The sequence below is a fragment of the Schistocerca piceifrons genome, chromosome 2, assembly GCF_021461385.2.
Source record: "Schistocerca piceifrons isolate TAMUIC-IGC-003096 chromosome 2, iqSchPice1.1, whole genome shotgun sequence".
NCBI lineage: Eukaryota > Metazoa > Arthropoda > Insecta > Orthoptera > Acrididae > Schistocerca > Schistocerca piceifrons.
The window spans coordinates 125,040,365-125,051,392 of NC_060139.1; the positions used below are offsets into that span (position 1 = coordinate 125,040,365).

At 42.2% G+C, this 11,028-nt stretch overlaps 1 non-coding gene across 1 annotated transcript; it reads left to right on the forward strand.

Annotated features, from left to right (window-relative positions):
* The first annotated feature begins 10,535 nt into the window (after nucleotides 1-10,535).
* On the forward strand, nucleotides 10,536-10,610 carry Trnas-cga. The gene has a single exon. It is a non-coding gene; the product is annotated as a tRNA-Ser (tRNA).
* The last annotated feature ends 418 nt before the right edge of the window (nucleotides 10,611-11,028 follow it).

An 11,028-nucleotide genomic window follows, 5' to 3' on the forward strand; every position in this document is an offset into this window, starting at 1 on the left:
CACGTCTCATTTCTGCACTGCGCTTGGCAAAAGGAGGTTCTACACGATGTTAGGAAGAATCCCATGTCTTTTGCTACCTCAGTGTATTTTCCCACACTACCATTATGCTTTGTACATAAAAGTCAAATAACTGTTTCCAAGCGTATACTGTTACAGCTTTGAGCTCTGATCTTTGCAGTATACATCTGTTATACGGCACATGCTGCATACTGGTGGGTTTATGGTACACTTAGTGTCTGTATTGAATATTGATTAGTTCTACGGCAGATAAGCATTAAAAATGGAAGCTGGGAGGTAGACATTAATATCAATGCCGCCTGCACCGCCGCACTAAGTGAAGAAATTCATTTTTCGAAACAACTTACGATTAAGACTCAAGGCGATACATTGAAGTGTCTCCTATCTCATTATAGGAGCACTATTCAGGATCACGCTAAGCCCCGTGTGAAGATAGACCTGAAAAGGCTCGAAAATTAGTTTATGGAAAGAAACAAATATTATGTAAGAGCCGTCGAAATTAGCCATGCTGGCTATTATCTGACCATGACTGTTCGTTAAAACTTATAATCAGGTTTCTCGGAGACCGCTGCCAGTCACAATTCTTTATCAACTTACCAATTTTTTTTAAATATTGGAACATTTTTCGGAGTATGACATCATTGTGCTAACAAATGGCAATATAATAACATTTAACATGAATACATGTTGATCTGAATGTACCAGTTCTCTGCCTTCGCAAGTGACAACATATGCCAAGACAAAAAATTACTACATTTATATCCACGTGCATTCATGCTACATATTTTGTAATGTCATTTTTTGCCTTGTGGTGAGGTTATACCTGGAAATATGTTGCAGTATTAAATAATTTAAGCAATTTAATAAAAAATTATCACTGCTAGCGGTTTTTTAAAACCTTTTTTATGACGTTTTATGAACTATTTAGCCCCTCAAGAAGCTACAAGCTAATTACAGAGCTTTCTAATTGCCATTTGCGCATAACAGTGTAACGGTTTAGCTACGCTCATTAGTCGTATTTTCTAAAAAATTGGGTGGATACATGATCGTTCTCAGTATTTTTATTTTTCAGTATCTGAAAACCCTTCAACCTTCAAGAACGTATTGTGCATTTGAAACATGTCAGGCCATACTTTGGACTGACAAGTTGAAACATCCCCTCTGAAAAATTTAAAACTGACTGTGCTGATAAATCTCTTACATTATTTGATTTTCATACAGCTGAGCAGAATTGAACGTACTTAGACATTTCGCTCTTCACCTATTCTGATCAACACTAAACTGACACACAATATTTTTTAGCGCAACGCAGTCTGACTTTTAATAATCCCTACAAAAGAATGGCCCTGACTAACATTAACCTATACCTCTCACAAATCACTTACCTCACAAAAATCTTCATTACTCGAACTACTGCAATACAGCGAGCGCCACTATTGCCAGCTATATAAAAGATTCAAACTACTGAAGGAACTAACTACTGATAGGCATAGTTAGCAAATGAAAGATATTGATAAAGAACAAACAATGCATTTACCTTAATACTGTTCAAAAGTCATATATATATATATATATATATATATATATATATATATATCAGTTCATGACATCCAATCTTACAAATTTACTGTCTCTGATGGACACACGTCCAGATCATCCGCTCTCAAAACTCGGCCATCTCTCTCCCCACATCCACCACTGCTGGCGGCGCACCTCCAACTGCGCAACGCTACGCGCTGTTAACAGCCAACTGCCCAACACTACAATGGCAAACAACAATGCAAACCAGCCACAGACTGCACACAGCACAGCCAGTGATTTTCATACAGAGCGCTACGTGGCGTTACCAATAAAAAAAAACCTAAACAGCCTACTTACAAAGTGACAGTATGGCTGGTTCCCTGGTTGGAATATGACGGCATACATCCGCCTATAATACTGTGCATAACATCGCACGGTTATGATGACTGGTATACCTTCCCACGCGAATATTTCTCTAGATTTTTTTGGGAGAGAAGAGAGGGGGGGGGGGGGGGTCGGGGCAGGGGTATGGAATAGGAAGGGCACTTCGTTTTACGCAATGGCTTGGAGTGCTGAATGTAAGGGCCTGTGTTCGCTGCCGGCGCGGCGGCCGGACCAGAAGCATCGATCGGATGATGCGTTGATTGGTTCGCGTGTTAGCTGTCAGTGTCAGCTGACGGGTGCTGTAATTCGCTACCAGCACATGAGTGCGTGCTCCAGCGTTACCCACACTCCGACACTTGGCAGCGACGGATGATGACCGTGTGGAAAAATAAATTCAACATACAATTAAGACTTGCTCATTTTACTGGGCCTAGTAAATCTGCTGCAAATATTCCTCTGTTACATTGTTTGTCCACAGCCACGTTGTGTAAAACATGAGTGACACACTAAAAGAAGAACGGTGGAAAGTATCATCACGAATGTTACAAAAAAAAACATATTATGTATGTAAGCATGTATCGAATAGCACTGATATCGATTATGATAACATCGCTATAGTCGCTTCTTTGTTTTTTTCGCTCCAGAACGAGTGAGGGAGTCACGTGGTGGTGTTTAACCGTATGCGTGGTGTGAAGATGTTAAGCAATCACGCTAAGAGAACAAGTAAATTTTGTGACTATAAAGGTGTTTGATGCTGTGCAATCATTCGTGTACGCCACGAGACGTAATCCGCGGATCGCGAAGTCATAAACCACGAGAACAATTGCGAGAACGTGATTAGATGGCCGCAAGCATCTCATCCGCGCAAGTAAATGAAACTTAGATTACCTATATTGCCACGAACGCCGCATCTGGATTGCAGTGTGGGATGATTTATTGTGGTGTAGTTTTACTGTACGTATCAGCGTATCAACATATCTGTTATTTTGTGAAGAGTGTAACAGAGCAGGCCCGTGTAGCGAACAAGTGTTAAAAAATACATCAATGGATTGTTGTTGTTGTGGTCTTCAGTCCTGAGACTGGTTTAATGCAGCTCTCCATGCTACTCTATCCTGTGCAAGCTTCTTCATCTCCCAGTACCTACTGCAACCTACATCCTTCTGAATCTACTTGGTGTATTCATCTCTTGGTCTCCCTCTACGATTTTTACCCTCCACGCTGCCCTCCAATGCTAAATTGGTGATCCCTTGATGCCTCATAACATGTCCTACCAACCGATCCCTTCTTCTAGTCAAGTTGTGCCACAAACTTCTCTTCTCCCCAATCCTATTCAATATCTCCTCATTAGTTATGTGATCTACCTATCTAATCTTCAGCATTCTTCTGTAGCACCACATTTCTAAAGCTTCTATTCTCTTCTTGTCCAAACTATTTATCGTCCATGTTTCACTTCCATACATGGCTACACTCCATACAAATACTTTCAGAGATGACTTCGTGACACTTAAATCTATACTCGATGTTAACAAATTTCTCTTCTTCAGAAACGCTTTCTTTGCCATTGCCAGTCTACATTTTATATCCTCTCTACTTCGACCATTATCAGTTATTTTGCTCCCCAAATAACAAAAGTCCTTTACTACTTTAAGTGTCTCATTTCCTAATCTAATACCCTCAGCATCTCCCGACTTAATTGACTACATTCTATCATCGTCGTTTTACTTTTGTTGATGTTCATCTCATATCCTCCTTTCAAGTCGCTATCCATTCCGTTCAACTGCTCCTCCAAGTCCTTTGCTCTCTCTGGCAGAATTACAATGTCATCGGCGAACCTCAAGGTTTTTATTTCTTCTCCATGGATTTTAATACCTTCTCCGAATTTTTCTTTTGTTTCCTTCACTGCTTCCTCAATATACAGATTGAATAACATACAACCCTGTCTCACTCCCTTCCCACCCACTTTTTCCCTTTCATACCCCTCGACTCTTTTAACTGCCATCTGCTTTCTGTACAAATTGTAAATAGCCTTTCGCTCCCTGTATTTTATCCCTGCCACCTTCAGAATTCGAAAGAGAGTATTCCAATCAACATTGTCAAAAGCTTTCTCTAAGTCTACAAATGCTAGAAACGTAGGTTTGCCTTTCCTTAATCTTTCTTGTAAGATAAGTCGTAGGATCAGTATTGCCTCAGGTGTTTCAACATTTCTAAAAAATCCAAACTGATCTTCACCGAGGTCGGCTTCTACCAGTTTTTCCATTCGTCTGCAAAGAATTCGCGTTAGTATTTTGTAGCCGTGACACAGATGTGAAAATTACCGAACTATCAGTTTAATGATAGTTCGGTAATTTTCACATCTGTCAACACCTGCTTTCTTTGGGATTGGAATTATTATATTCTTCTTGAAGTCTGAGGGTATTTCGCCTGTCTCATACATCTTGCTCACCAGATGGTAGAGTTTTGTCAGGACTGGCTCTCCCAAGGCTGTCAGTAGTTCTAATGGAATGTTATCTACTCCTGGGGCCTTGTTTCGACTCAGGTCTTTCAGTGCTCTGTCAAACTCTTCACGCAGTATCGTGTCTCCCATTTCATCTTCATTTACATTCTCTTCCATTTCCACAATATTGTCCTCAAATACATCGCCCTTGTATAGACCCTCTATATACTCCTTCCACCTTTCTGCTTTCCCTTCTTTGCTTAGAACTGGGTTTCCATCATAGCTCTTGAAATTCATGCAAGTGGTTCTCCTTTCTCCAAAGGTTTCTTTAATTTTCCTGTAGGTAGTATCTATCTTACCCCTAGTGAGATAAGCCTCTACATTCTTACATTTGTCGTCTAGCCATCCCTGCTTAGCCATTTTGCACTTCCTGTCGATCTCATTTTTGAGACGTTTCTATTCCTTTTTGCCTGCTTCATTTACTGCATTTTTATATTTTCTCCTTTCGTCAATTAAATTCAATATTTCTTCTGTTACCCAAGGATTTGTACTAGCCCTCGTCTTCTTACCTACTTGATCCTCTGCTGCCTTCACTACTTCATCCCTCAAAGCTACCCATTCTTCTTCTACTGTATTTCTTTCCCCCATTCCTGTCAATTGTTCCCTTATGCTCTCCCTGAATCTCTGTACAACCTCTGGTTTAGTCAGTTTATCAATGGATTATACTAGGCTAAAACTTGAAATTTGGTAGTTGGCACTCCTTTGTTCCCCTTGTTAGTTATCGTTTATTACAGCAATACTCAAGCTGCTGTTCCTAGGCTGCTAGGGAAGAAGCGAATGACGATTGGATTTACGAGGTGAGTGGGTACAATTAGCAAACCCAGACGGAACTATAACCCCACCCTCCCCCATTCGCTTACATGTAGTCTTCAATAGAAGTTTTACGGTTATGAGGGCGTATCATCAAATTAACCAACGATTCGGCCACGACTGCAAGTGGTCTTAGTCAGTGAAATGTATTTGTCCAGTTAGAAACTACATGGCCACTTGATACAGAGGACCAGAAAACTACACACAGGAACTAAATATAATCAAACAAATAGCAGTTGAAAACGACTACAAAACAGCCATCATAAACAAACTCAACAACAACGTAAAACGGAAACATGCAGTACACACAGACAACACAGCAGACCAATCCACTACAGAAAAAAGAGAGAGGTGGTACACACTCACATTCAATAACAAAATATCACATAGAATAGGAAATATCTTGAAAAAGCAAGGGATCCAAATAACATTCAGAACAGGGATCCAAATAACATTCAGAACAAACAATAAAGTTCAGAAAAGACTAAGACCAGTCAGAAATAACTTCAGCAACGCTGGAATATACCAACTCACTTGCAACTCCTGTCAGGCCCAACACATAGGACAAACAAGCAGAAACTTCCGAACGATGTACACAGAGCACATGAGAGCTCTAAAGATTGACAGCACACATTCAACTTTTGCAGAACATCTGATGAAAAAAAACCATAACCTCACTAATATCGAAAACGGTCTACACATTCTGAGAAACAGCAACAGTCTGTACCGACAACCCAGATAAAAGTAACCCACGTAAGTATAAAGGAAATGCAGTGAAATTACCGGAAGGAAGAGATGAAATGGACATACCATTTATTTACAATGAAAAATTCTGTGAAAAACATATTTATAGAAGCTGTTGAAAGTGACACCCTGCAACATCAATACATGCATGTCTAAGCATAATCAGATACACCCAGCGCAAAGTTCGGATATCGTAGGTGGCAACTTCACGGCTGATGTTGTCTTCCAGTTTCCGTATTGTGTGAAGATTTGTTTCATAGACCTTCTCCTCAAATATCTCCACAGGAAAAAAATCACATGTTGTTAGATCCGGCGAACATGGTGGTCATATATGTTCCTCAGTGAAGACATCATGGACTCATTCCAGAGGTACCTTAGACGTGTGCCCGTCTTGCTGGAGAAAGCAGTTTTGTCTTTCAGTTAATGAGCTAAACACAAAATGTATCAAAAATTTCCATACATATAGCCGTGTTGAGGATAGTGTCAAAAAATATTGGTCCACTGATGTACGTTTCTGTTACACCGCACGAAACGTCAGTTTTTTCTTCATGGAGTGGTTGGTGACACACACCGTTAGTGTTCTCCGTTGCCCAGTACATCGTGTTCTGTGAATTCACGGGATAGATGAAACCCGGCTTCATCACTCATGATGTAATGGAAAGAGAGTAACAAACCATCGTCCACGTGCAGTAATCTACAAGTGCCTGATTGTCATCCTCCCTTAATTGCTGCGCGACCGTCACAAGATATGGGTTAAAATTAAGACCTTTCAATATTCGCTGGCAACTCCTGCTACTTATATGAGCCTCTTTGGCAAATTTACGTGTAGACTTCTTTCGGCTCTAAATAATTCTTCCGAGAATGTCTGCAATAACTCCCAGTGTATGAAATGAAGGAATTCTTTGTCGTTTGAAATTTTGCGCAGATGCGTAGGTGCGCCAGCTTTTCTTAATAGAACCCGTTTTCACACATGATTCCACAATTTCAAATAATTATTCTATCGAGGAAGTCATTTTGCAGACCGCAAACAAGAACGTCTCGTTTCACTATTGAAATAAACTGAAATGCTGACAGAGAATGCTAACAATTAATTACTGCATAAAATTGTCCATTGTTGTAGCTGTTTACCCTATTTCAGAAGTCGAAATATTGCATTCGCATTCAAAGGGGAGGTGGACTAATTTTAATGCTCCATCCTGTAGAATGCATCCTAACTGGTTGCCGGTAATAAAGTGCAACTTCTTCTTCCTGATTTACCACGACGACGATAATAATATTGCCAGTCGTGGCAAGAAGCAGTCGATAACAAACAGTGTATCGATTGAGCTTTGAGGACATGCTGATAAGAAGGCACAACGATAAGGATTAAGCGTCAAATTCATCCAGAAACTGGATCTAATCCCTGACGTAAGCAAACTTAAATCATGAAAACGCAGGTAAACATCAAATATTACTTGCTTACGTTATCAACCATCACTATAGTCCGATCCACGAACGATGGTGGTTCCCGCATGCCGAGACACTGACGGAGATTGCATTGCTACTGATCCCAAGCGACAGCTGCGGTATGCACATGAGCGTGTCTTGCACTTGAAGAAAGCGTATATACTGCAAATTACACTATGTGATCAAAAGTATCCGAACACTCCCAAAAACATACGTTTTTCCTATTAGGTGCCAGGTACTCCATATCAGCGACATCAGTAGTCATTAGACACCGTGAGAGAGCAGAATGTGGCGCTCCGCGGAAATCACGGACTTCGAACGTGGTCAGGTGATTGGGTGTCACTTGTGTCATAACGTCTGTACGCGACATTTACACACTCCTAAACATCCTTTCCGGTGTGATAGCGAAGTGGAAACGTGAAGGGACACGTACAGCACAAAAGCGTACAGACCGACCTCGTCTGTTGACTGGCTAGACTGCCGACAGTTGGAGAGGGTCGTAATGTTTAATAAGCAGACATCTATCCAGACCATCACACAGGAATTCCAAACTGCATCAGGATCCACTGCGACTACTATGACAGTTAGGCGGGAGGTGAGAAAACTTGGATTTCATGGTCGAGCGGCTGCTCGTAAGCCACACATCAAGCCGGTAAATGCCAAACGACGCCTCGCTTGGTGTAAGGAGCGTAAACATTGGACGATTGAACAGTGGAAAAAGCGTTGTGTGTACTGACGAATCACGGTACACAATGTGGCGATCCGATGGCAGGGTGTGGGTATGGCGAATGCCTGCTGAACGTCATCTGCCAGTGTGTGTAGCGCCAACAGTAAAATTCGGAGACGGTGGTGTTATAGTGTGGTCGTGTTTTTCATGGAGGAGACTTGCACCCCTTGTTGTTTTGCATGGCACTGTCACAGCATAGGCCTTCATTCATGTTTTAAGCACCTTCTTGCTTCCCACTGTTGAATAGCAATTCGGGGATGGCGGTTCCATCTTTCAACACGATCGAGCAGCTGTTCATAATGCACGGCGTCTGTCGGAGTGATTACACGACAATAACACCCCTGTAATGCACTGGGCTGCTCAGAGTCCTAACCTGAAACCTATGGAACACCTTTGGGATGTGTTGTAACGCCGACTTCGGCCTCACCGACAGACATTGATACCTCCCCTCAGTGCAGCACTCCGTGAAGAATGGGCTGCCTTTCCCCAAGAAACCTTCCAGCCCCTGACTGAACGTATGCCTGCGAGAGTGGAAGCTGTCCTCAAGGCTAAGAATGGGCCTATACCATACTAAATTCCAGCGTTACCGATGGAGGACGCCACGAACTTGTAACTCACTTTCAGCCAGGTGTCCGAATACTTTTGATCACATAGCGTTTGTCTCTCGCTTACTTAGGCAGAATTTATCATTTACCACCACCACCATCGATGAGAACTGGCAACAAATGGAACAGAATTTCACTAAACAACTCACGTTTAATGCTCGCATTAGCTGAGCCATTCACAGCAGAGCGCTCATAACACTACTGAACCCTCCTTGGCTGTCGAAGTTTGCGTGACGTAGGTGCGCAGAACAAGCTTAAACTCGAGCGTCGTCGTTCGTGACTCCAGCTATAGTATCAACCATGAAGTCAAATATCCTATTATTGAAGTGCAAAAAGGCTGATTTTCGATTCAAGGTTGATTTCTGCACGAATTTTTCAATTACTGGTCGTAGAAATTAATTATAAAGTGCCACTTATAAAACTTCTCCGACAATCATTATTATTAAGGAAACCAACTGGTAAAATAGGTAATTTTGCTAATATTCTACACTGGCTCAATACTTTCGTCACACATTAAAAGTCAAATTTTTCCGTTTGCGTAACAAACAAAAAGATATTATTCTGTATTAGGGAAAGTTAGATCAAAAATGTCAAATGTGTGTGAAATCTTATGGGACTTAACTGGTAAGGTCCTCAGTCCCTAAGCTTACACACTACTTAACCTAAATTATCCTAAGGACAAACTCACACACCCATGCCCGAGGGAGGACTCGAACCTCCGCGGGGACCAGCCGGGGAAAGTTAAGTCGCGTGTATTAAATTTAGGAGTCACAGCTTTGAATTCTGATATCTGGAATTGTTAGTCAGAAGCAGTGTCAGATCCAAGCTTGGGACAGGCACTAAGGAGAATATTCGTGCAAGAACATTCCTCACAATGTTCAGGGCCCTGTGTTCAAGGCTCATTTCGGATAAGCTTTAAACTGACAACAACGATGCAAGAATCTGCAGCTACTTATAGTAAAAGATTCAAAGCTAGAAAACCTCTGTTGTAGCCTTCTATGATCAGTTATCCTTTACTCACTAAATACACACTCTACTAACTGAGCCGCTTATGGAATTTGCTAGCGCACTTCTCACAACAAGGCTTAAAATGAAAAGCAGAGAACGATTCTTCGAATGAGAGCCTGCGTCCAAGGAGACACGGAAGTGAGACCGGCTGCTTCGTCGCTCCACACACCTCTCACGCTCCAGAATGGTAAATAAAAGAGACTGTCGTGAGAACAGCCGGGAGGTAACACAGCCCACGCCATCTCCCAAACAGCTACAGGAAAGGACTTCCGATGGCCGCCACCGGAATATTTTTTTGGGAACAGAGCAGCATCTCTCGCTGAGTCCTGTGCTTGTATCCGGGGCTTTCAACTGCTTTCTGCACGTTCCAGTTCTTTTCAGGGACAACAGACATGTACACGGATCGCACAAATACGAGGTGTTCAAAAAGTCTCTCCGCAGTGCCGTATGATTGTTAACCGCGCGTACCGTATGATTGTTCGCCTGCCTGGGTTACTTCCTTTCCAGTGAACTCTCCCAACATTCCACTGTTTCCAGAATGAGATTTTCACTCTGCAGCGGAATGTGCGCTGATATGAAACTTCCTGGCATATTAAAACTGTGTGCCGGACCGAGACTCGAATTCGGGACCTTTGCCTTTCGCGGGCAAGTGCTCTACCAACTGAGCTACCAATTACGACTCACGCCCCGTCCTCACAGCTTTACTTCTGCCAGTACCTCGTCTCCTACCTTCCAAACATTACAGAAGCTCTCATGCGTGAGGACGGGTCGTGAGTCGTGCTTGGGTAGCTCAGTTGGTAGAGCATTTGCCCGCGAAAGGCAAAGGTCCCGAGTTCGAGTCTCGGTCCGGCACACAGTTTTAATTTGCCAGGCAGTTTCATTCCACTGTTTCGTTTATCTCAGCCAGCGTCAGTAATATCGTTGGTGTGTGTCTTTACGTGTTGACGTGAACGTTTAAGTTTAGTTCCTTTGTTCGTTTGTTTCGTTTTTGTCACTGTTAAAATGCTAATCACTGAAGAACGTGTGTTTTAAGCCAGACAAGTGTTCAAATCTGGTGCTAAATACACAATTTCAGTTCGTCAAAAATTTAATTCAATTTTCCCGGAAACAACAAAAAAATGGTTCAAATGGCTCTGAGCACTATGGGACTTAACATCTGAGGTCATCAGTCCCCTAGAACTTAGAACTACTTAAACATAACTAACCTAAGGACATCACACACATCCATGCCCGAGGCAGGATTCGAACCTGCGACCGTAGCGGTCGCGGGG